Here is a 26,905-nt window from a genome sequence, read left to right as displayed (position 1 = left end):
CAGTGGGAGCGCAGTGTAAAACTTGACACTGATGTAAAAAAGAGGAAATGAGAAGGTTTTTAAAAATATCCCACACACTGCTCTTGGTCAGCGTCACAATTTATTGATGAGCTTAATGTTTCGGTCTCTGTAGACCTTACAAGGTCAATAAAATGTGACACTGAGCAAGTGCAGCATGTGGGATATTCTGTCTTTTTAAGACTGAGGTGACATTTTCCAAGACATCAGGATGTGGGAATATCATCATTGAGATGTTGAAAACGTTTCAACATCATAACCATACTGGAGCGCTCAAGGTTAAAAACCTAAAACCCATCATGTTCGGATATGAACACTACTAAGCCAAAAGCGCTACAGGCAAAATGAATTAAATCCCTCTGGCTGGGTAAATGCTACCTGACTTAAATAGTTGTGTGTAAAGCTCTGGTGAATTAGCACCCTGAAAGTGACAGTACGGTGGGAAATGATGACCACAGTGTGTGTGTGTGTGTCTGTGTGTGTATTTGTGGTAGATGATGTGCCACAGGAAAAATGTGAAAGGGCCAGAAATGCCAGAGTCACACTCATTCATGTACAAACACACGCACACACACGCACACAGCTACATCAACTGGGGGTGTGTGTCTACAGAGGGCTGACAGCTAGGTGATGTCATCTTGCTCAAATCAAGCTCTATGCATCAGTTATTGCATCAGTGGTGTGTGTGTGTGTGTACATTCAAAACTTCCCTGCGGCTCATACACAAAGTATAGAATATACTAAAGATGTGTCAGTGTCTGTATTTACTTAGCACACGTGTCTGTGAGTTTACATTTTTACTCACTCTGCTCCTTACCTAACCCTCTCCCTGGCTGCAGTTCCTCCAATGACCTCTAGATGCTGATTCTGAGAAAACAGATTGCTGCTTCTGTCTTGATGAAGTCATATCACATGGTCCCACTCTCAGCATCTAATTTTATTTCTTCTAATGTCAGAGTCTGTGAGGATTTGGAAAAAAAAGAGTCCTATTAAAAAAGATATTAAGGCTTAAAGAGAAACAGTTGGAAGCTTGATTGACAGTAAGTAAGTAATTCTTTATTTCTATTGCACCTTTCACAGCACAGAGCCACAAAGTGCTTCACAGTGAATAAATAAAACAAGAGGATAACAAGGCAACGATGAACAAAGTGCAGACATAGTAAAAAAAACAAAAAAAACACCATACATGTGTAAACACTATGGGCATTTTGAGTAATTTTCTAACTTACTTACTTACTCGAGTAACCGATTACTTTAATAAAAATCTAATGACTCAAATGCGCTTTGTCCGTCAGACAGAGCACATTACTGACACACAGCGTCGTCAGACAAAATATCAGGTGGTTAATAAGAGTAGAGATTGCTGCCTCGGAGGGGATTATTCGTAACCGATTAGCAGATTTCCTATTCGGGTACTCGAGTACTCTGGTAACCGTGCACATGCCGATATCTGGCTATTCGAACGAAATCTGGTTTTTAGCAGTGCTTTGAAAATGTCCACTGAGGCAAAGGCTCTAAAGACTGAGGGGAGAGCATTACAGAGCCTAAGGGCCACAGTTTGAAAGGCACGGTCGCCTTTTGTCTTTAGTCTGGTCCGGGGTACAACAGTTGAAGGACCTTGGAGACCGGCTGGTGGCATAGGGCTGGAGAAGGTCAGAGATGTATGGGGAATGGGGGGCACGGGGGGGCTACCCCATGCAGGGCACTGAAGGTGATCACCAGGACCTTGAATTGGTATCTGAAAGCCACAGGGAGCCAGTGCAGGGAGCGCGGGATGGGGGTGATGTGGCAAGACTTCCGTGACCGTGTTAACAGCCTGGCTGCGGCGTTCTGTACCCGTTGTAAGCCGTCCAGAGATGATTTATTGAGGCAGGTGAAAAGTGAGTTACAATAGTCCAGTCTGGATAAAATAAAAGCGTGGACAGCCAGTTCGAGTTCTGTGTGAGACAATGGATCTTGGTGGGAAAAAAACAGGTGCAGGACATGGGCTTGATGTGTTTGTCCAGGTTTTGGTCAAAAATGACACAGAGATTTCTCAAGCTGGAGTGAGTATTACAGCCTAGAGCCCCCATGTGGTCTGCCACCTTGGAGACGATGGGATCAGCAGCAACAAGAAGAACCTCCGTCTTGTCTGCAATTAAGATGAAGGACATTTACTAGCCGTCCAGTTCTTAATGGCAGATTAACACTCAAGTAAAACGCTGATTTTGTCTAATTTGTCGGGTTCAAAAGAGAGATATATATATACTAATGATTAATGATAATGATTTCCACTTTCTAGTCACTCCAGTCAGCCCCCCTCCACCACACACAAGTTCAGAAAATGTTTGATATGTAATTTACTCCATTAACACTCTGGGACTGGATCATTGTTCAAAAGTCAAGTCAAGAGTCATCGCTGTAACATTCATGAGTCTGTATGTTTGAGAAAATACCTGCATTTTGATCCAAGTCCTAATTATGCGTCTACTGATGAGCATGATGAACTGGTATTACTTTGTCCTTTTCACACACTATTCCACAGTATATCATTATATTATATACAATACAACATCTGTCTCAGCGTTGGGCATGTACAGTCCTGAGTGGCCACATTTATATTCATCTGAATCAACATGCCATAATCGTACTGTGTGGTATTGTTTAGCAGGGTCATCTGAGGTTCTCACATGATCAGGAAGAAGAATGAGTAAGTCTTTTCATTGTTGGGACCACAAGGTTTTGGTAACTCAATATAAGAGCCTGCGGGCATTAACAATCTGAATCACTGATATAAAATGAATCACAGTACAGAGAGGCATATAATGAGAGCAGAGCTTGGCATACCAGTAGGATACAGCACTCTGTGTGGTTGAATCAGTCCTCTAAGGGGTGATGGCGTCACTGTCTAAATAATGAAAATCTGAAGCCCCAAGTGGTCTGTATACCTTACACTCTCCCAGGCACAATGCAGCTTGGTCTCTGACTCACGTGAGTCATGATGATGCCTATAGAGGAAACACTGTGTGTTGTGTTTCAATCAGTGAGGAAGGGCGAATAACAACTGAATCATTTGAGTAACACAAACCACGTGACTCATTTGCTAGTCCATGAAGCAGCTTTGGTATATGGTTTTAGAAAGCACAATCTTACAGTCGGGTCTGAGCGTCTGACAGTTATGTAATTAGTCTGTAAATTATTAAGTAAGTGAAAAACTAAAGGATATATCAACAGCGTGCAGCACGCATTAGTAAAATTATTAGTTTTTTCATAAGAAAGTGAGGATTTAACATGACAAAGCCTGAGCCGGCTGACAATCCAGTCATCATAGATCCATGGAGCAACATGGTTATTGGCAGAGTGTTTGAATGGGATGATTGGTGTAAAACAAACAAACTCTGTGTGATTTGAAAGTCACCTGATGCTCTCACCTTGGAGTCCTCTTTTTGTGGGACACAAACAATCACACACATACTGTATTTGCACACACGCGCACACGGGCGCTGTCAAAGTTGTCTTCCTTCCTGCGGTATGTCAGCGCTTCCTTGTTTATCCAGTTATCATAAAAACACAATCAGCCACAAGTCAACACTGAATGACTCCAAACAAGCTGGATTATTGCTCTAATTAAGCTTTAATAAGCCCTTATTAAACGGCCGCAGGCCTCGTTAGGCGGTTCATTAAGTCATTTCATCCTTTTATTCCTTCATTAAGTCTCTTTTCTTCTCTCCTTTCTTCTCAGGGAGTGTGGGAGTGGTGAGGTCTGGGAGATCACGACCTTAATTCTCTCCAAGACAGACAGTTTAATTAACAGTGGAGGAATCCTCCCTGGCTCTAGACCTCTACAAGGGGAATGTTCAGGGGAATTGGATTGCCAAGGTAAGGAACTACGCTAATATGTTTTTTTACTGGCAATATACACTAATAACCTTTTTAAATTACAGCTACTGAGCTCCCTGTGTTTATGATGTAATTAGATGGTAATATTGAATGCATAAAAAACATATAGAAAATTATGAATATACATGTAATTTAGCAATGGCTTAGAGAAATGCCTGATAATGAGCAACGCTGGAGTAATTTAATGGTAGCATTTTTTCCCCCTACCAGACCACATAGTGTGAAATAAGGAACCAAGAAAAATGTATGTAGCATTAACTATTGTATAATCTAGATTGGAAGATACAAAACTATCAAATGTGGCTGACAGAAGGGAAATTGCAACACAGGCTTGCCTGTTAGTACGGCCTCTACATTATGCATACAGCAACGTGCAGCTTTCCCACACTCGACACTGACATTTTAGATGTAAGAGTGCTCCAAGAGTTAAAAACAGCGGTTTAATTTCATTCGTGTGCAGTTTGATTACAGTTAGTAACGGAAAATGTTGACATACTATTTTCATAAACCCACAAACCCAGGTCTGAATGTGAAAGTAAAGAGGCCTTTACTACAGTTTGAGAGCACCCTGAAGTGGCTGCCCCACGGAACTTTCTATATATTTGACATTCAAGCTCATTGATTGCACATAATGCAAGGTTAATGTTGAAAGTGTGGTAAAGGTTTATGTTTTTCTCAGTCTGTTTTATAGGAATTCAACTCTCCCCTCATTGCCTTATCCTCTTTAAACAGAAAGTAGAACAGTTTGAGGATGTAACGCGGGTTAAAAATACATCTTGGGGGTTTGTGGAAACACATGGTTGTCACGTATTTGACAAGTGTTTACTGAAATGTTGGATTTATTGTGGTTGCACAAAGAGAATAACTAAAACTTGTAGACAACATGGGGATGTGATTTCATCTGCTGGAGACTGAATCATCTACAGTATAGTGACCTGCTTTTTGAACCCATATGGAAGTTAACTCTGCATAATGTGACTGTGTAAACAGATTTAGGTCCCCACAACATGAGTATTATGCCCCCCTTCCCCAACACACACACACACACACACACACACACACACACACACACGCACACACACCAAAAACCCATTTTTAAGATTATAAGTTAAACACTAAAATCTTGCCTTTGAGCAGTGCAGTACAAAATGTTCACCCTTAAGCTCAAAAGCTAAAGATTACAGTTTGCAACACCTGCATGTTTTAGTGTCTACTGCTGTAAGGGGGGGATTTCCAGCTCCACGTGGAATATTCAGAGGTGAACTACTGTAAGAAAGTTATACCTCAGGGAATCTTAGAGCAGAGATAGCTTACATCATACTATATTGTAGTTTCTTATTTCATAAAGACCAGCGTGAATCAAATGTTAATGTAAGAGCATGAAAAGCAAAAGTGAATACAGAAACTAGAGATGTGGAAGTCTGTGCTATGCTGGTGACTGTACAGGTGCAGGTGTGTATGTAGACAGACAGTGATAAAATACTGAAACAGTAGGACGTGGAGAGGGGGCCAAATTTAGCCAACTATTTTGACTGAAGGAGGTGTGAGTGTGTTTGTTTGTGTGTGTGTGTGCGTAGGTGTGCACATGAGCATGTGTTTGCATGTTTATTAGCTGTTTGGACCCTGCTGTGGTGACAGATGTTCATGGCAGAGATAAGACACAGAGTCCAAATAATCCACTGATGTGTGAGTGTGTGTGTGTGTGTGTGTGTGTGTGTGTGTGTGTGTGTGTGCTTGTGTGTCCTAATGGAAGTCAGAAAAGCCGTCCTTCACCTGTCTGTGCTACTGTAGCTTCACGCCATTGTGTGCGTGCATGCGTGTGTGTGTGTGCTGACATGATTTAGTGCAGACAGGTAACTCTTCCGCTCTCAGCCATGAAGTGATTGAGTTTCCTGAAGCTTCAGCAGATGTCCTAACCCCAGGATTCACCCTCTGCCTCCTTCTATCATCTCCTCCCGTCACTGTTGTTTTGGATTTGAAACAGCTTCTATTTCACTCGTCCTCTTCTCTGTGTCTCACACTTTTTCTCATGAACTGATACGGCGGATCATTTATCTCAACTGACTTTGGGCCAATTTGGAGAGGAACACACACACACACACACACACCTACTCAACATGCATATACACTACATTCATATACAAGGAGACACACCACAGACTGTTGATGTTGACTGAGTATGCAGATAAACACGCACCCACGCGCAGTCACACAAGGAAGTGCTGGTTTGGACGTTATGCAAAATTTAAGCTTGTGAAAAGGAAGACACACACACACACACACACACACACACACACACACACACACACAGTTATATGTCAAGTGATTAGTTACACAATTATAACCATGAGTTCTATCAAAAAGCAGAAGCTCTCTGTGTTTGTAGCTTCATGAACAGAGAAATGAAACTTGTGAAACGCTAAAATGTGTAGTTAAAGTCAGATATGCGTTCAGATGTTTTACATTTTGTTGCCTTGTGTATAAAACACACCCGACGTAGTTAGTGCTATGATAAATTTATGTTGGTAGAAATGACTTGTTATGTTTGATTGGAGATGCTGTATATTAACCCTTTACAGCTGTTTTTAATGTACTGAATTAATGTTGGTGGCATATTTAAAAATGATTATTCTAAAAGGGTATGGCATCACACGATTAAAATGGGCACTTTGATATTACCCAATTAGATCTGAGTTGGAAATTAGAGGGTGAGGTTTTGGACAAATGCTGGACCCACATGATCCTGGTATGAAACTCTGTCTGCTGAGCAAGTCAAGCCTCAGCTGTGTGTTTTAATTGGTTGTAATTGTTGGTGTAGTCTACTCAATGAAAGCAATCAAAGGCAAGCAATTACAAGACCTTGGTCACCAGCCCTAGGGGCAGAACTTCAGACTGGGAAACACGCGCGTGCATGTGCACATGTAAATATACAAACTGCCGCACACACACGTACACATACACACGTACAAACAGGCAGTCACCCACACATTTCCTGTGTGTTTCATGTAAGACAGTCTTTTCTTCTTTTTCTTCAGTTTGGAGAGGAAGTACGGGTCTAATGACTTTTCCTATGCGTCACAAACACTACATGTGGGAGGCAGACAGCAGCACTGCACGTGTGTGCATGTGAGAGCCTTTATGCATATATGTATGAGTTTGCCGAGGGCTTGACACATGCAGGTTTTGTTATGCATTTGTCAGAGGCTTCATGTGTATTTACGAGTTTGTCTTTTTGAGAAACGTCATGATGCATTTGTTTATGAAGAGAAAGTTATGCTTTTTTTTCTGTTTTGTTTTTGTGCTCACAGGAAATGTGCACACTTAGCTACTGTTGAACACTTTTGGTGCATCTCTGAAAAACAAGTATGTCTCTGAGGAATTTTTCACATAGGCTTGTTTCACTTTGTCTATTTGATGTGACCATGTGCGCTGTGTGGGGAACTTCTGTATGCACTTGTAATGAAGTGAGGCCATACAGCTCTGAATATGTGTGCAGTTTGTTTTTGCATGTGCTTCTTGCTCAGTCCTTGTAAACACTGCTGCCTCTGAGACCTCACACAGTTTGTAAAACTTACTGTTTCACAGTTTTCTGTACTCGCACTTCTGTATCGATCGCAATCAATATTTTATGTCTGAGGAGAATTAGTGTATGCCAGGCTAAAGTTTCAGCTATAATTTGTGGTAGTAATGTATCATATCATATATTTATGATGGTTGCTGCAATACTCCTGGCTTTTGCAACAGTGTCCCATAGCTTTATCTTAAAGCTTTGAAGGAGAATTCCACTCCAGTCAAAATGAGTTGTCAAAGTAAGACTTTTTTTTCTCCATATAATAAAAGTTTTATGAACAGTGATGTAAAGAAAAAATACCATACTGTACGCTGCTTCCACTCCTATACACTAGAGTCTCTAGTACTGAATCTTAATTTCAATATTTCTTTAGAAAACACAAACAGCAACTATCTATCTTTCTGGTATGTTTTTGTTTATATTCTATATATTACATTTTGCTTCACTTGTCAATCTTGTCAGATTTAACCTACCAATATTTATTACCATATCCCCAGTTCAATCATAGTAACAGATGATTCATAAATAATGTAGCTTAATTCCATTCATGCAACCAAAACGTCTTTGGCTCAGTCACCTTTGGGATGAAATATCTCAAGAAATATTTAACACCCAAGTGTCCGGCTGTAAACTACATCTGCAAAAAGACTGAATAATTTTTCACAGGTTACCAGAGTGAGACAAGGTTAGCTAATCCCACACTGCTTCGTTCGCCCAGCTACAGCTGCAGAAGCCTTTAGCAGCTCGTCTGGGGCCACGCGTATTCATTCAAAAATCAAGGTTGGTGCTTAGCTATGAGCAAGTGACTACTGAAACATTATTTTAGGCGAAATGAAAAACATAATCAAAAACAGTCTTTTGATTGGATCCAAGGCCTTTGCTGAACTCTTCCTCCAAACTCATCACTCCCCCTCTCTACCTTTGCTCCCTGATGCCAACTCCATCATTTCCCTTACTATGTCTTTGGAATCTATGAACACCTACACTCCCTTTTCCTCCCTTATCTCTCTCCCTCTCTCTCATGTCTTTCTTCCCGTCTGCTCCTCACTCTCTTACTTGCCCTCCTATCACTCTTTCCCCCCTCTCTTCATTCCCTACTCCCATCCTCCAACAGCAGCTGTGGATCTCAAAACTGTCTTCCAGGTTTCTCTCTGCTTGTATTTCTCTCTCATTGCCTTCACTGTCTTTCATATTAAACTTTTCCAACACAAGATATTCTTTATGTGCTTTATTCCTCCTTTATACTTGCTTATATATACACTACTGTTGTTTATAATGTTCAGTGACCATCATCTCACTATACAAGATCAATCAGATGTTACTTTAACCAACAACAATCTCACCAGAAATACAGAATCCATCTACATACAATACCAAATAAAACACCACACCACACTACAAACCCCACTGACACAGGCAACATGTACACACCAGCGCCTGTGCGTAGCTCAATTCTTCTTCAGACAAACACAGTAATGCAACCAATCTAGATTTATTACAGGCTTACTCACCTGTACATATGTTTGTCTCACAGAAGACAGATGTTTCTCCTTAAGGGTGTGTGCTTGAGGGATTCGTCACCAACTGTATCCAGGTCAAACCTCATGGAGAAGTTCTGGTCATTATCTTTTGTCCTGTTGTAGGTAATCCAGTCATATGTGTTGATCAAATGGCTGAAAAGAAAGAAGATGTGGAAGTTTCAAAAACTGCTGCTCCCATAATGGCCACTGGAGGCTGTCTTAAAAAGCAAGTTACCATAGATTCTTGTGTTTAAAAGCCAAATTATCATGTGAAATTGAAGGCGTAGGCATGTTGGGTGACATGTTGAAACATCCACACACTCGCCCATTTTTGGATTAGCAGGAAGTTTGGTGGAGTCATGCACTGCTATGAAGGCGATGGCAGTCTAAGCCTCAGGACCACTCCCATATGTAAGATTATGAAGGCTACATCCATCTTTATATGCAATGTATGTTGTTGATTGTCTAGCATTACTGGAGTGGGTCAGTGTCAACTGTCAAGGCATTTAAGTGCCACCAATTCTGCTGTTGGCCTTCATAAGTGTAATTAAAAACACCAGTAGTTTTTCAAACTGATTAAAATAGTAGAACTTTGGATTGCTCAATTGTTGACGGTATAGGCCTGGAGCCAATGAGGTCGGGATGGTGCAAGGTGAAAGATGATGTTTTTATCAAAGCAGCCGAGTGTTAAAACTGAATAATCCATCCATATAACTGAGGGAGTGGAGCCCCCCGAGTGTTGTGGGATTAGCTAACCTCGTTCCACTCTGACTTCATAGGAAGAATTACTCAGTCTTTTAGAGATGCAGTTTAGAGGAGGATACTCATAAATTAGTCCAATAATAGAAGACAAAAGACTATCAAATGACAGTAAATCATTGGCAGAATCAGTCTCTACACTGTAATTCTCATCTTTCACACTGGACATGAGATAAAATTAGAATAACTCTTACAATATACATCAGGAATATACAAAATGAGATTTCTAAGATATATACAGTATAGCTTCATACTTAAAGTACAGAAACTAAATGGAGTGGATATCGATCCTCATCTCAGCAAGACAGTGAATGGGTTGATTTCCCAAGATGTCAAATTATTCCTTTCGTTTTTCATTTCATCATGTTTCAGTATCGCTGACCAAGCACAAGTTAGTGTGTGTCTGTTTTACCCAGAACTTTAATGACACACTTCGCTAAAATGAATTCTCCATCAAGTATTTTATGGGATTTTTGTTTTATGTGCTGCCTAATTCCATGACTCCAATAAAAAGGATAACATATGGTTTCACTGATTTTTGAATACTGAATCATTTTTGTAATTTAATGAAGCAGCAGTTTAATGGAGGGGGTGTCTTGGATTTTGTCTCTTCACCAGGAACATGCAAAGGGAGTTCATCTCTCTCTCTCTCTCTCTCTCTCTCCCTCCCACTCGCCTTCTCTCACTTCAAACTCCCTCTCTCTCAGCTCCACATCATCAGCGCTGGGACTACTGTTGCAGTTGAGTTGAGTTCAGCTGAGGTCAGACAGGCAGTGTGTGCTGCCCCGGGGAGATACAGACTGGCTACCAACCAGATAAGCTGGAAGGAGATGTCCCGTCTCTCTCTCTCTCTCTCTCTCTCTCTCATGTTCGAGGGCTTGTTGCTTCCACTGAGCGTTGGAGGAGCTCTTGGGAAACCGAATCTAACCATTAGGGCAAATAATAATAATAATAATTATAAGGATAACAAATGAAATGCTGTCTGTCTCTCATTTCACTATCACGCCGTCTCAGCCTCGCTCACATCCTCACCATCTCATTTCCCATGTGGACACACGCGCGCACACACACACACGCACACACATGCTCACACACAGATTTGAATGATTTATTTATGTCAGAATAAATTACAGCAATAATCTCTGGTGTACTGAATGAGAATCAGATACTGGTTCAGTTGGTGTTTTAGCAGTGATGTTTTGTGGTGCCTTGATGCCAGCTAATTTTGATCGTGTGTGTGTGTTTCTGTCTGTGCATGCGTGCGTGAGTGTGTGCGCATGTGTTTGTTTAAACTCACTTGGCTTTCCCTGACAAGTTTGATCTGGGTAAACAAGGAGCCAGCCAAGTAACTGTGAAGTGGTGGGTGCGAGGGGGGGTGGGGGGGTTTAGAGAGAGAGAAACAAGGTCAGAAAGTGTATGAAGCAGTGAGAAAGGCAGAGGCAAACACTTACTCAGGCTAAACCCTGAAGTCATGGACAGGAAGCTGATATTTTCCCAGACTTACTCCACTTTTTTTTTTTCCTCGGAGGGGGTGGGGGGGTGGGGGGGTAGTCTGATACGACAATTGTAGCTTCCTCTGAGGGGCTAATAATACAACAGAGCCATTGTGCAATGCGTCGTTTCCCCTCGCCTGATTTAGCAAGAGAGAAGGCGTTTGCATGCAATCTCTCCACTCCCAATGTAGCTGGGTGGAGATTTTTTTTTTTACTGCCATCAGATTGGACTGTTACACCTCATCATAATAAAGCACTATTATAGTCTGAGATGAACGTGAATACACAGAAAGCAGTCCTCTACCTAGCAGCCATTGTGAAGTTGCCCATTTGTTGTGTCTATCTTGCTGCTGCTATTTTTTTTCCACAAATCGTTTCATTTTTGTTGGAGCAGCTATAAGAATGAGTTGGTTAAGTGCTATACATACAAGTACATTAGAAAAAAGGAAAACCCGCACACTCAGCTCCAAGTGTGGGTTTTCTTTTCTTTATTTAGACAAAAATAAAAAATAAAAATCTGCACTTGGAGCTCAGTGCGCAGCGTTTTTCTAAGTTGCCTGTTCCGTCGCCAGCACCTCCAAAAGTTAACCTGTGGTGTTAATCTCTTCCTCCATCCATACAAGTAAACTCACAGCCAGTGTTGATGTCAGTGCAAATACAAAGCATCTAAAAAGTATTTGATCACGGCTGCATTTACATACACAGAGCCATAATACACACACAGAGTGGATTAATTCAAGTTAAGTGAACACATTTAACACGTCACAGAATGAAAACAGTGTAGATCAACCACGGATTCAAATGAGCAGAGAACCAAGGAGTTGAAATGATGTTTATTCATCCTAAACATGCATCTTGTCATTAGCGTGCTAACAAGCAACGTAAGCGATCCTGTGTGTGTGTGTGGCCATGTGCTTGTGACTGTACAGTATTTGTTCCCAGCTGATCCTCTTGCCTGAACTCAGAGGTCATAAGAAACTTGAAATTGCACCGGGCGTGTCTTCACCTCAGTTTAAGCATCTTATCTTGTTGTTCCTTTTTTCTCTCAGTGCACTTGCTCTGCCCCCAAAACTCACTTCCCTTTCTGCGAGACCGTGTCTGTGAGACTCCAAAATAAAATTATTCTCACGATGGTCGGAGCTCGCAGTCAGAATCATTATTATCTTCTGAAATTTCATATCACTGATGTTATATTACAATTATCAATCACGCATTGTTTTCCACAAACCGTTACACACCCAGATCTGATTAGCGAACAACTCCTAACTTTATGTATTGTGTATAGATGGTTTCATTTTGATAACAGTAACACAAACAATGCTAGTCTGAAATCTGATTGTATCTATTTCTCTTCAAAAACAAAACAAAAAACATTGGTTAGTAAACAGCTGAGAAAGTATAATTGCATTTTTTTTAGATTAAAAAGATCCATAAGGGCAATATGTGTCTTCTCCGTCCTGTGGGATGGGGCTGAGTTTTATTAGATACTGAGTTGCAGGCAGGTGCGACATTGGAAACGGTCCCACACAGACCTCTCACCAAGGCTGATTGTGAGATGATATTACTTGTTAAGATGGATGTTTTTTGTAGTGTACTTGACACGGCCTTATAAAAAATATAAATGATCTTGCAAATGAAATATTAACCCCACCATCGCCTCCACGTTCACCTATGCTCTACCTATATTGCATCAAGCGCTAGACTTTTATACAGTGCACTGCTGAATTTTTAAACACACAAACCTTCACTTATTATTCACCTTTGGTGGACACACACAATGATCAATGGTGGGTCGAGAGATTAGATGATAATATAAAATCACAAGGAATGCATTACTCTTACATGAGCTGGGAGAGGGCGAAAAAAAAGGTGAAAAAAATGTACGACCCAGACAGCACAACATTAATGAGACAGATCGCTGTGTATCCCGGCTCACCCCTTGATCATCCCCGCAGGCAGACCGAACTCAGCCTGTCCTGCCAGGTGGACCAGCGTGTGTCTCTCTCTCTCTCTCTCTCTGTGTCTGTGTGTGACTGTAGCCTTGCATGCATCCTTATCTGTTCATCTGGCTTCTGGCCTGCCTCACTGTTTGTCTCCATGTTTGGCTAACCATGCATCTTTCACTTTATCAAGTAAGTCTATCAATTGGGGTGTGTATGTGTGTGTGTCCATGGGTGAAATGACCACTGGGTTTCCCCGCTGTGCTGACCACATGCTCGTCTCCATTCTCTTTTCCTCCGGCCCTCCTTTTCACCCCACCTGGCTGCTCTACCTTGACCACCCATGTTGTTCGGTCTTTCAGCCTTTTTTGTTTTATGCTGAATGGTCACATTATTAAGGGCTTTTCCATCCTTCGGGTTGTGGGCCCCATGTGGGGTCCCTGCAGATAAATAAAAGCCTACTGAGAAAACAAAACAAATGTGAAGTGGCCTTTGGAATATTTTCATATAAATACATTTTGCTGCCTTCTATGGTGATTCAACCATGGTGTACTTCATAAGTCTTCTCAGATTTCTATGTTTAAATCATATAATATCAATTAGGTCTTTTCTGGAATCTCTGTGTCAGCAGATAAACATCTGGGAACCACAGTATAACCTGGGATATGCAGCTCCACTGAACAAGGCAATGAACCCCACCTACAGAGAGCCACACAATACTGACTGAAAAAAAAACATGAGGCAACAATGTCAGAGTACCTGACAAACAACAGCACACAGCTACCACAGTCTTCAAGAAACCCTACACCTTAAAAGTGTTGAGGTTTGACACTTGAACCTCATAGAGGTTAGAGAAGTGGGCTTGGGGCTGAAAGTTTGTTGGTTTCAACATCCAAGGCTTTAGTGCCCTTGAGCCCTTTCAGCTGTTCCCCAGTTGATGTGCTGCAGCTGCCCACTGCTCCTGTGTGTGTGTGTGTGTGTATTCATGACTCGCAGATGGGTTAAACGCAGCGGTCACATTCTCTTTGTGTGTAAACATACTTATATAAAAGTAATTAACTTTACTGAATGAACGAACCAGTAAAAGTCATCATTACCGTCAGAAACTACAGGATCCTATCCTATCTCCATCTACCTGCTTTAAGTGTATTTCCTCTCCTTCCATATTCACATTCTCCAGCAGTCAGACACAATAAACATCTCATGTTTTGGCTCAAGCCTGTGAGTGCAAATACTTGACCTGTAGGCCATATGGTTGGTGAGAGTCTAGGGGAAGTGCTTGTCTGTGTGTATAACCTTACCTGTCTGAATGCATGACATTGTTTGTGAACATGTGCAGTTTGTGTGATTAAGTGTGCAGATACACCCATTTGTCTTTGAGTCTGTGTGTGTGTATTTCTGTCCAGGTCTCTTTGCTCATGTCTTCTCATTAAGGCACTAATTACCTGTGTGTGGACTTAAAAGGACAGGATTTTTTTTTTTGAGTCCAGAGACAGGAGGTGAATTGGCGTGTCCCGGTCTAGACTGATCTGGATGATTACAAGGTGTGCCACAGTGACATGAAGTGAAAAACAGAGGACTTGGCACAGGGAGTGTTTTTGTTTTTCGTTTTACCTGCTTCCTTCCTCTGTTTTAGCAGTTTACAAAGGAGGGCAGAAAAAGCGGCCTAAAATATCCAATACTGGTGTCGAAAAATAGAAACAAAAAGTTTGTACTTCTCGTTTAATCCAATTACATTATGGGATCTTTAAGAGTTTTTATTTGCTGACCAGATTATTATTATTCCCTTAAAACGTGCCCATGAATTCTTGAGGGTATGTTACCGATATTAAGTTCATTCAGAACAATTGAAATAAGTGCTTGCACCTCTCTGCCCTGCTGTAAACATTCACTTGTGCCCTCTTTAAACTTTCTTCCAGTCTCTATTTAAAGGGCAGACGCTAGTAAAACTACCCAGCAGTCTGCTCTCGTTCTTTCTCTCTGTAAACCCAGCCAGCTGTCTGCCCTCCACTTTTGACCTTGTTTTGATGAACACGGTTGTATGTGTGAGTGAGTGCATGCATGCATGTGTGTGCGCATACATGTCAGTGGGCTTTCAGCGCGACCCTTGACCTTTTGTGACTGACAGGCTAAATCTAGCCACCATACCTCTCTCTCTTGCTCTCGTCTCCTTTTCTCCCCTCTGTTTCCTGACTGATAGCCTGTCAGTGGGACAAGCTTTCAGCCTGGCGAATAATGTGTGTGTGTGTGTGTGTGTGTGTGTGTGTGTGTGAGGGTGGCGGGGTGTGTGAGTGCCACTGAGACAGGCAGGGAATGAGAGTTCGTTCAAGTGTGTGTTTGTGTATAGGAGAAGGTGTGTTCACAAGCTTAAGGAGGTCACAGAGGAAGACAGAGTCCAGACATCTCAAAAATAACAACCTATATAGTCGTGAAGCTGTGTGTTTGATTGAGTGTGCACGTGTGTGCATGCTTGTGTGTGTGTGTGTGTGTGTGTGTGTGTGTGTGTGTGTGTGTGTGTGTGTGCCATCGGAAAGAGTATCTGGTAATTATTTAGTCAGGCTTTGACCTCTGACCCTCTCCTTTGACCTCCCACATCCTGTTCAACCTGGCAGAAGATGGACACACACTCATACATATGCACACCCACTCACACAGAAGGAGAGAGAAACACACACACACACGCACTCAGTCCCACACACCCTTGGGTTTAGATAGTTGTGTTTGTGTGGGCTGGAAGAAAATTTAGAGGTTTAGTGATTTTCACTAAAGTGAGTGGTTTAGGGAAGAAAAACATGAACAGATGATCAAGGAATGTGCAAAACATTGATCTAATATGTTTCAGAGATGATAACACACACAGCTGACATTGAGCTTTATTACAGCCCATATTTCAATAGCTATCCCTTGTAACCCTGCCTGTAATTCTACCGTTTTATCAACAGGAGTTAAAAAAGAAAAAAGAAAAAAAAAAAGGTTTACTCTCAAGAGTGAGACAGACGGGGGAGGAGTAAATATGTAATGGCAGGAAAGGAGGAGGTGATCCACACACAATGTGGGAAACCAAGTAAGAAGCAGCCTGTTATTTAAAGGTTTTTGTAGATTACAGTAACATAACTACTTATTGATCACTGCATAAACCTGTCTTCTTTTTTCCCCCTTTTGATTCAATAAAATTACCTCGATACCACAAAACAAAGATTCACCTTGGAAACCAAGGTTCCTTTCCTGCCAATAAAATGAAAGAGAAGAAAAGCAGCAGGAGCAGCTCAGGGCTCTTTCCCTGCTGGATAACATTACTTTGTTCTTTTGTGATAACATCTACTCACAACCTTACATTAGCCTTCATTATGTCTGTCTAGGCTGAGTGCATTCATGCGTATTGGGTGTTAGCATTCATATGTAGTGTATACACATTGCCAATGTTGTGTTTCCATATGCTTGTACGTCCATCTGTGCTACGTAAAAATACATTCACGTGTAAGAGAAGTGGACATAATTGTAAGTTTCTTTTTTTATGGCACATTAATGACTGTCAATTACTTCTTATCTCATCTCCTAGTTACATTCTTTCCAGCGTGTTCACCAACTCCCTGACCTCTGGCTGAGTAGTTACAGCCATGGATGGAGAAGAAAACAATGCAGACCGAAATGCAGTTGTGGTAGAGTGCATGTTGTGCCTTATTGTTTTTAGGTTTATGAGTGAATACATAAAAATTATAGGTGGTTAACCTGGGTTAATATATTATGATTTTTGCTTGGATTGGAGTTTTGATATATCCCTCCAGCTCCTCTGTAAACCCTGTGGTTGCATCGCTGTATCTCATGATTGCAAATATCCCAGCAGTGATAGTAGCAAATATCATCACAGGAAAGGAATGCATTGGCACATGATGATATTTATTTCACCAGTCCTCCCAAGTTATCAAACATTACAGCACACACAATGAAACAGAATGCAGCAGTATAGAAAACAACATAAAAACAATAAAAAATACAGCAGTGAAGTGGAATTCAATAAAATCACTTGAAAGCACAGACTCAATTATGGTCAGGCCTGAGTTTAGCTGGAGGGGGGAAACTTTGTTTTTAACTGCTGGGGCAGGGTGAATGGGTTGACTTGGTGCTGGGGTGAGATATTTGTTTGGGAAGTGTGTGCTAGTGCGAGGGTGCGGGTGTGTTCGTGTGTGCATGTTAACGGATGTCTGTGTATGTAAGCCAAACAGTCCCTTTGCTTAATTCCAGGATGAACTTGGACTTCCTCCTCTTTCAAGTCTTCTTTTCAAACCCAGACTGACAGAAGACACTGTTAAATGAGTCACCTCTTAGGCAGTCCTCTCCTACGGAGACAGTTATTGTTCTTAAAATGTTCCTCTAAGCAGCTTCTGCAATGCCAACACCCATCAATGGAGTGTAAACTAATAAAAGCACCTATAAGGACCGTGATACAGTATTACAGTTTCTTTTAAATGATTCTGCTGGTGTGAGTTTTAGTTTAAAGATTTATAAAACATCTGCGTGTTGGTTTTATGCCAGTGTCCCTGGGATTGGATCATTGAGAGGAAGGGTTTGGGCAACAAAATAAATTTCTCAAGTCAGAAATGTTTAAGCCATAACCAGTAGGGGCTCATATCTTTTTGGCAACATACTTAATTTAGTGTTACTGTTTTATTGAGAAACCACTAAACCACCAAGAAAATCTTCCCATGTCAGTTTACTCATCAGAGAGCAATGTGCTATGTCGTTATGTCGGGTAAACTGTATGTCGCCCACGCGAGATGTTCCCAAAGGTGTTAATTGTCAGGGCTGCAGATGTGTACTTGTTCAATGTCACCTCACAGCAGACCTGACCCCGGTGACATTTCACCTTTCAGAGAGTGAACTTTGACCTTTAGAGAAATGACCCTTGATCTTAACAGGTCCTAATGGCGCAGAGAGGACTGGTGGTGACAGGAGACAGATGGAAACACACATACATGTAAAGGCTGACACACATGTGCTGGTGCACAGACATGGAGACACACTAATAGAGTGGAAAAGTGTCTGCAGGTCTGAGGAGTGACAGGAGAACCACTGGGACACACACACACACACACACACACACACACACACACACACACACACACACACACACTAATACACACACATAGGAAGAGAGGGAATAAGGCAGAGACCTCGGTGTACACAGGAAACTGCTGAGACATGCAGGTCATGTCTGCTTCCATGTTTATGGACCCAGCAGACATACAAAGGCAGACACACACTCACTATGTGCAACCAATTTTCTTTGTTTCATACTCTGTTGGACAAAAGTTTTGACTAAGGCAACACTGTCTGTTTGATGAAGTAGCCTCTGGTCATTTCCGGCCCACAACTACAGGTCAACTTGACTTTGTTTTATTGCAGCTGTTTGAGAACATGTATGCAAGTCTGCACTAACTCCAGAGGAACATGCATTGAATATTGCACATGCATAAACCTCACCTATAGTAATTGAGTTTTCTGAAGGTTAAACTGGACACAAACTTATTTATTTTGGCCCCAGGGGGCTTCCTTCTCCTAAAATAATGAGCTTCATAGTTTACCCTTTACTAAACCTCCCCAGTAGACCGCAGATGGCCTTTCAATTACCAAGCTAAAACATGCAGAATGGCAATGCATGGCATTATCAATGAACACGCAAGAGGGACCACATTCCACACACACACACACACACATTTGCAGACATGTTCAGGCACTAGACAGATACACATGTGTATGGTATATGTATACACACACAAACACACACATATGTGCACACTTACGCACAGAGCCAGATTACTTTGCTTATTTGCTTAGCAAGCAATCTTTGTTGGGGTCACCACTACTCACCCCCTGCACTGCACCAATCTATAAAGCACAGCCCTCTGGGACCCGGTCAAGCCACGGTATTTGTAGAGTGATCTGAAGTTAGTTTCCGTGCTGCTGCTGACTCGTTCACATCGTGCTGGAAACCTCAGATTTAAGATGAATGCACCACGCAGCAATAAAAGACTTACTGTCAAATTTTCGATTCTGAAACTATCAAGTCATCCATCAGGCTGTTTCCTCTCCGATTTTGCCATGATAACTGTTCTGCACTCATTATGTTGACTGATTGAGGCCACTAGCCACATTCAAACTAAGAGAACTGACCTTTTCGGGATTAACGTTTTGCCAGTGGAGGGTGGAGAGAGAAAAAGTGGAGTAAAAGTATAAGAAGTTTGGTTTTCTCACTGTGAAGTCCCATTTTAACATTAACTTATACAATGAAAATGCAGCAAAAATGTGTGTCTCTAGGATATTTTCAATATTTTACAGTGTCACTATACCTAATAGTCTTTTAGATACATTGTAATATGTCATATAATTAAACATTACAGTATACATTAGCAAATATAAAACCAACCGCTGAAATAACCAATAACTAAAATCCAAAATCAAGTATTGGTTGGACCACCAGATCAGTGTGGTTTGTGTAAGGCCAAAGGACACATGGACATGTGGACAGGAGCAACCGAGAATCAAACCGCTGACTCAAGTCCTGGCATAGAGCACTGGAGCAGTTTATTGTCGTCATTTGTTAGGTGAGTTGACCAACAGCTGAATTTCCCAAAATGTAGTGGTCTGCTGTAACACAAACTAAAAAGTTTTATGGCCAAGGATAAAAATTTTTACATGCAAGACTTTGGCAAACTTGTACACATTTTTTTGCTCATTTCCAAGCAGAAAATAACATATGTGCAGTCTCTTATACAATATTTATAGAATACATGATGATAGATGGAGTAACAACTCGTGATGAGGAACCTCAGTAATCTTTACATCAGTGTGACAGTTAAATGTTACTTTCAGATGCTTTTACTGTGAAATGTTTGCCTAAACTTGTCTTTTTTCAAACAGGGTCATCCTGTGACATGATGAGATGAGAAAGTTGTGAAAAGCTGTATGTATGCAAGTCCCACTGTTTAGGAATATATAATTCTCTATTGATATGCTAAGAAGACATTTGGGATTGGGGTTTTAAAGGCAGATATCCACCAGGGAGTTGTGGGCTTGCTGAGGGTAGCTGCATAATCAGCTCCACCATCAGCTAACTGATGTTCTGCATAATAGAGATGGGATTTCTGGGTCAGTGTGTGCGTGTGTGTGCATGGTGTGTGTGTGTGTGTGTGTGTGTGTGTGTGTGTGACTGTGGTGGTGGGGGTTTGTCCTTTTATCTGCATGGATGTGTGCATGTCTGCATGTGTCCTATCTGCATGTGTATGCATGTGTGGAGTCTATGTCTGTATGTTTATCTCTGTGGGTGCATGTGTGTGTGTGTGTGTGTGTGTGTGTGTGTGTGTGTGTGTGTGTGTGTGTCTGTGTGTGTCTGTGTGTGTGTGTGTGTCAGGGGTACTGACCTCTTTCCCCACAGGGAGGACAGTCCCTGTCTCATTAGGGAAGAGAGATTGAGAGTGAGACAGAGAGACAGATGAACAGGAAGTGAGAGAAAGAACAAAAAAAGAGCAGAAGATGGGGAGAAAGAAAGAAAGAAAGACAGCAGCAGAAGTAGGCAGGGAGAGAATGTATTAAGGGGTCAAAGGTCACCCATCCATTACCACAATGAGCAGGAAGGGCCATGGCAAAGGAGGTCATGATGTCTTCTGATTCACACACGCACACACACACACACACACATCTCTTGCTTCCCTCCATGAGGTGTATGTCACAACGTAGACTTGACTGTGGTTTAATTGAATCAAGACACAGTGTGTGGGTGTTTGAGGTTTAGGAAACAGGGGGAGAAGGGATGTGGGGGTGGATAGTAGAGGAGCGTGTGTGTGTGTGTTCATATAGACAGAAAGAAAAATCTGATTGTAAGTTTCCATGTGTGTATAAGTGCAGCCAGAACTCTGACTGTATTCATGTGTGTGGTTATGTGTGCATATAGAAACATGTGGGCGTTATATGTGAGTTTGGGATTACTCAGAACCTCTAGAGTCTTGATCCAGCCTGCGTGCCTGGTGACGGACACAGCAGGTTAAGATTTACTCCCATGAATGAGGTAAAATGAGGTAGACTAAAGCTTTTTTTTCCCTCTCTCTCCCACACAAATAGGGGTTGATGGCAGAACAGAGAAAAGGAGGGAGGGAAGAAACTACAAATCAGAAACATTCAAAGGATAAAACAAGCTCTATTTGCTGTCAATATCATATTATAGCCATTAAAGGGTATTTAAGTTACACACACAGGAAAGAAAAAAGACTGGGGGTGAGAGAGAGAGAGAGGTTTGATTGATGGAGGAACGCTGAGTGCATGTCATGGTTATCCTGGGAAAGAGAAAAAAAACAGAATAGCACTGAAGTACAAAGCAACCACAACAGACGCCCTAAACCTCAACAAAACCCACCACCTTATGATCACAGAGCAGTGTGGTTTATCTGGCAGGAGGTTCCTATACTTATTACAGTCATAATCTAAACTCCTCCTGTGTTCATGTTACTGCACTTATGTCCACACATGTCTCAAAGATCAGGTTATTTAACCGTTTGTGGGAGTGCTGTGACTCTCAGACTCCTCAGTATCTCAGGGGCCCAGTGTTCATACTGTCAGAAGGCTTTCTTAAAGATCCTCTCATCATAGTCCTGCGCCCCTGCCTGAGCTCGGATTGCTGAGCTGGCTGAGACATCTACCGTACGCCGCCTACAGTATTTGAATGGCTGCATTCAGACACGTCGTTAGACCACTGCAAATGTTATTCATGGCCGACGTGTGTTGCCTGTTAGAAAGTGAGAGATGGATGGGTTAAGGATGAGGGGAAGATTGATGGATATAGAGAGGAGAAAATGCAGAAAAACAGCCGAAGGGAAACGGAGCGGACTGAGAAAGAAGGAAGACAGCAAGGACAGAGATAGAGTCATAAAGAGAGAGAGAGAGAGAGAGAGAAGAGAGGAGTGGAATTAAAGAAACCACAACAGAAGCCTAAAGCCCACTAAGTCCCCCTTCTCCTTAAGATGGCGGGGTCTGGTGTGGTGCAGCTCTGGCACAACTTCCTACAGTACAACCCTTCTCTAAGCATCTCATCCATACACCCATGCAGAGACAAAGTCACAGCAAACCACATCACAACGTTTGTGCATGTGTGTGTATGTGTGCATGTGTGTGTGTGTGTGTGTGTGTGTGTGTTTGTGTGGTTAGCTCAGCTGCTCCCAGGCTTTCAGAAAGCATACGCTGCCTGAGCGCGTCAGATCTGTCTCTTGATCTCATCTGTCTTTTTATTGCCTAATCCCTGTCTCTCTCTTCTCGTTCCTCTCTTCCTCATGTACCCCTGCTTCTGTCCTTCATCTTCTCCCCTCTACACCAACAGCCCTCTCCATATTTCTCCTTAAGGTTTTTTTATTTTATTTTTTTTTTACATAAACTTAGTTGCTCTGGTAATGTAAGATTTTTTTTTGCCCATTCATGCTAATGAAGGTCTGGCCCTTTCTTTGCCCTCCAACATGTATTTTCTCATCCCTCAGGTTTGATATCTCGGCAGCAGACTGAACCTTTTCAAAGTGTTTCCTTTCGCTGTAGATGAGTTTCAGATTAGTAGCCAACACACCATGGGTCATTCATGCACCATCCCTGTGGGTTGAGAACGAGACGATGGTTCACTCATGAATGTTTCATACTGGTTTACATAACAGTGGCTCAGCTCTTTGGTAGCACACACACAGACACACACACACACACACACACTGAACGTATGATTATAAAACACGTTCTGTTTCACTCACCCTTTTCTTTTCTGTCTGTATCAGTCACTTATACGTTCTCTGTCCCTTTCAATGTGCCTCTCTCTTGCCGTCTGTCTCATTTCATGAAAATAGCATGAGGGAATCCAGACGTATCACCACTGACTGACTGAACCCTTCATGTTTGTTTGTTTTTGTCAATTTTAACTGGGGACATGTTTCATTTGTGTTGCTGATGCATTCACAGAAGGACGTGATGGGTAAAGGAAAATAGACATCGGGCATAATAAAGTACACAAATGGTAAGGAGAACTATCATTGTAAAACGTAGTTAGAAAGCAGTCCTTGAGTTCACAGCTCCGCCAAAGCAACACAATTTTTTAAATTTGTTTTCTTCTTAATGAAAAATTCAAACTCTGGATCAAAGCAGAAACAGGTGATAAATACTGAGGAATTGCTAAATCCTCATAAAAGAAACAGCCACTCTCTGTATCTCTGTATCGCCTCATAGTATAAATCTATACTGTGTATAGCAGTGAGGCTGCTAAGTGCAGGTGCATAGATGATTTGTCTTGTATCTGTCTTGCCCGGAGGCAGCGGGAGACAAACTACCTTGCCATACTTCTATGTTCCCGAGACAGAAAAGGAAGGTTTTCATTTTCTGGCAAGGTCGTGAAACCTGGAGTAACTTTTCCAAAACTTTGGTCATATTTTATTGCTGTTGTCTGTGGCAGGCTTATAGAAGATGCTGTATGTGTTTCATTTCTCTGTTCTGTGATATTATGTCATGCGGAGAACTTGCAGACTGCTGGGCCATCCTCTTTTTTTGTTCTACCTTTGCTGTTGTGTTGTATAGGTCTCCACTGGTCCTGTGTATGTGCAGTGAGGTCTCATTTTACCATCAGCCCCTTTATGTTTTTGTCCGCAATTACTAAAGCAGATATTAATTCTGTCCTCCTGGAGGGCAGCTTGTAGTGGCTCCCTCGTGTCAGTCTGTCTGACATTTAATTAACATCTTGATCAACTTACTGAGTCCAAAGTTTCAACTCTCCTGCCTCAAACAAGTCGTTGCCATTAATGAAATAAACTACCTGAGTCCTTTGACTCAGGGCCAGATTTACACACATGAAAGCACAGCTCAAATTTCATTCAATTTGTGCATGCAATCTGCCTGTAATTAGCATCTGATTTACTGAGGCAACAGATAATTACACAATCACTGACTGGGTCTGCCTTCTAGGCGCGTTATGTGAGTGAAGAAGGATCAACTTTTCCGCCGTGTCGCCGGTTCTTATCATCATGAGTCATAGAACTCCCACTTTATCCTTAGGTGGTCTTTATTGACAGACATGACCCCACATTGAATGTTGAAAACTATAGATGAGGCAGCACGTCTGCTTTAATTGTAATGACTACTTCATCAGTTGTGGTCCATCACCAGCTCTCCAAAGCTGCCATTACATTTTAGCTGTGGTGCTAAGCAAAGACACCGCCATGTCTGAGTCAGGTCCATTTTTGCCATTGTGCCAAGTCCCTCTCACCACCCATAAACGTGAAAATAGTTAATGTGTTTCCATGCTGTTCAAATGCCTATTTCTGCACCAGTTGTGGTCCTAACCTCGGTTCCATCTCGATCTTCAAACAGCCTCCAACACAGTATGCATGAGTCAGGTTCTTTTAGCCATTTATAAACATAGCACCGAGCAGACAGGCACCCACAAATGTCTGGGTATGTCTCCACACTTACAGCAAGGGGCTCCAGACCTCTCTTAAACCTGCCACTAAACACAGTTTCATGACCCCGGGTCACTGAAAGGTATTAGGAGCTGTATGAGAGAGGTAATAATCATCAGCTCTGTTATCGTCTCTCTCTTCAATGCCATCTCACATCTGACTCTCCTTTCTTTTTATCAGTCTCTTTTACTCTTTGTCTAGGTGTTTGCAGTGGTGATAGCTGTGTATGAGTCAGGCCTCCTGGTATGTTTAGTAGAGATTTTCTCTCTCCCACTCGCTGTCAGGTCCTCTCGGCCATTTAGTAGACTGTGAAGCTGACAGACGATGCCCATGAATGATAAATGATGACTGGAGGTCTGTCTGGTGCCAACAGAATGCATAATACAGCATAGATACAGCGATTCCCACCAGAAACATGGTGCAGTTACTGTATCATATCTCTGACAGATCTGCCCTCAGCAGAAAAGTGTGACTGCTTTTAGTGGATGGGACACATCTGTTCCGGCGTACAGTACTGTACTGTATGTCTGTGTGTTTCTTACAGAGTGGGTGGACGCAGACATGTATCCAGCACATAGACATGCTTACACGCCTACAGTACATGTCTGTGTTCGTATGTGTTCCTGTTTCTGATTGTGTTGTTGGCACCGTTATTCCCCGGCTGCACCGGTATGTTCCTGTGCATGTGTCTGCATGCAGGCACACACTGCAGCTGCCTGGAAGTACTATGGATGTCTGTGCCAGTGCCAAAGCATGCATGCGGGTGTGTGTGTGTGGTGTGTATGTGTGCGTGTGTCTGTCTGTCTGTGTGTTCTGAGTATGTAGGTCACCAATATATTCCTGATGAGGTCTAGTCCTCTGGAGAACTCTACAGATATGAGGGCCTAAATTAGACACTATTATCTGTGCGTGTGTGTGTGTGTGTGTGTGTGTGTGAGAGAGAGAGAGTGTGTATGTGAGTGTGTAAGGGAGAGAGAGAGAGAGAGAGAACCAGACACCATTATCAGACATAATGGCATATACTGTAGGCATGCATGTTTTGTGCACATGCATGCTTTTACATTATAAGTATGTTTGTCCATCTGTGTGTAGGTGTTAAAGTGCATGCCATTTCCAGCATAATGTATTTCATGTGTGTGCGCTGGCGCGTGTGTGCGTGTGTGGAAATGACACATCGGCATCATCTGACAGGCTTGTTGCCTGTTACCACTGACCTAGGCCTGTAAACCTCAGCCCTCAGTTTTTAACAACTCTTGGCTCAGAAAGCCTGTGTCCATATTGCTGTTACCGAGCCAAGCGGCTAATAAGCCTCAAGCACCACTCCAAGAGAGCTATGTGCAGCAGTGGCCATGTGTTAAGGTGTTACCAAATGTAGAAAACGCACATAATAGCCATAAGAAGCGTGTTTGTGGCACGAAGAGTGGAAAAAGCTGATTTCATAGTGTGTAAAATTCACTTAATTCCAGTGTTTCTCTTGCTCAAAATAGAATTAAGAAGGGTTTTTCCAGGCAGCTGAATGTTTCATCTGACAGGTTTTTGGACTTTGTCAATCAAACACCCTCACACATGATTTCATGCTAAGCTGTTATACTTTTATATGGCTACCATTTGAAGAACCAAGGGCAAAGATAATGAGGTTTCTTTTAGGCATACAGAATTACACATCTTGTGTCACTTCCTTGATAAAAAAAATTGGGGCTCTCGCCACAGCTCCTGATCTAGGACAGTTTGTTGAAACATTACATGTAATCCCCCCTTCATTTCAGGATGTCTACATTTCCAGCCTGCCCACTGTCTGTAAGTCGCAGGGACAATACCACATGCAGTCTATCTGTCAAACCAATTCGGGAATTTTGCTAGAGCTCAGCCCAAAAGTTATATTCAACCCGGAGAGAGATGAATGGGAGTGAGAATGTCTACCTTTGAAAAGCTTCATGCTTTGACCAAATCATATGCTGTCACTCCTAAGCTTTAGAAGGCCTGCACTTTTCATCAAAGCCCTTGATGGCTACCTTTCACAGCACTGTCGAATACAACCTCAAAAGCTTCCCTCCCTCCTTTCCTCCCTTCCCCTCCCAAATCTCTTTCTTCTCCCCTCCAATGTCGACTGCCCCTCTTCCCTGCCTTTCCTTCCCCCCTCCCTCAATCCTTCCATTCCCCTTGTCCTTAATCCTTCCCTCCCTCCCTCCTTTCCCTCCTCAATCAAACCGTCAAATCCCTTCAGGTTTCTCTCTCTCTCTCTCTCTCTCTCTCAGTG

General features: G+C 42.1%; 1 long non-coding RNA gene across 4 annotated transcripts in view; it reads left to right on the top strand.

Annotated features, from left to right (window-relative positions):
- LOC146972352 (uncharacterized) overlaps nucleotides 1–26,905 on the top strand; it is a 96,028-nt gene that overhangs the window by 45,288 nt on the left and 23,835 nt on the right. For all 4 annotated transcript variants that reach the window (XR_015037870.1, XR_015037871.1, XR_015037868.1 and 1 more), the window contains exon 3: nucleotides 3,740–3,876. This is a non-coding gene — a long non-coding RNA (uncharacterized LOC146972352). The remainder of the gene's footprint in view (nucleotides 1–3,739; nucleotides 3,877–26,905) is intronic.

Source organism: Trachurus japonicus, chromosome 16 (assembly GCF_045865225.1).
Source record: "Trachurus japonicus isolate A0001 chromosome 16, Traja_1.0".
Taxonomy (NCBI): domain Eukaryota; kingdom Metazoa; phylum Chordata; class Actinopteri; order Carangiformes; family Carangidae; genus Trachurus; species Trachurus japonicus.
This window is presented reverse-complemented; position numbering and strand designations above follow the sequence as displayed.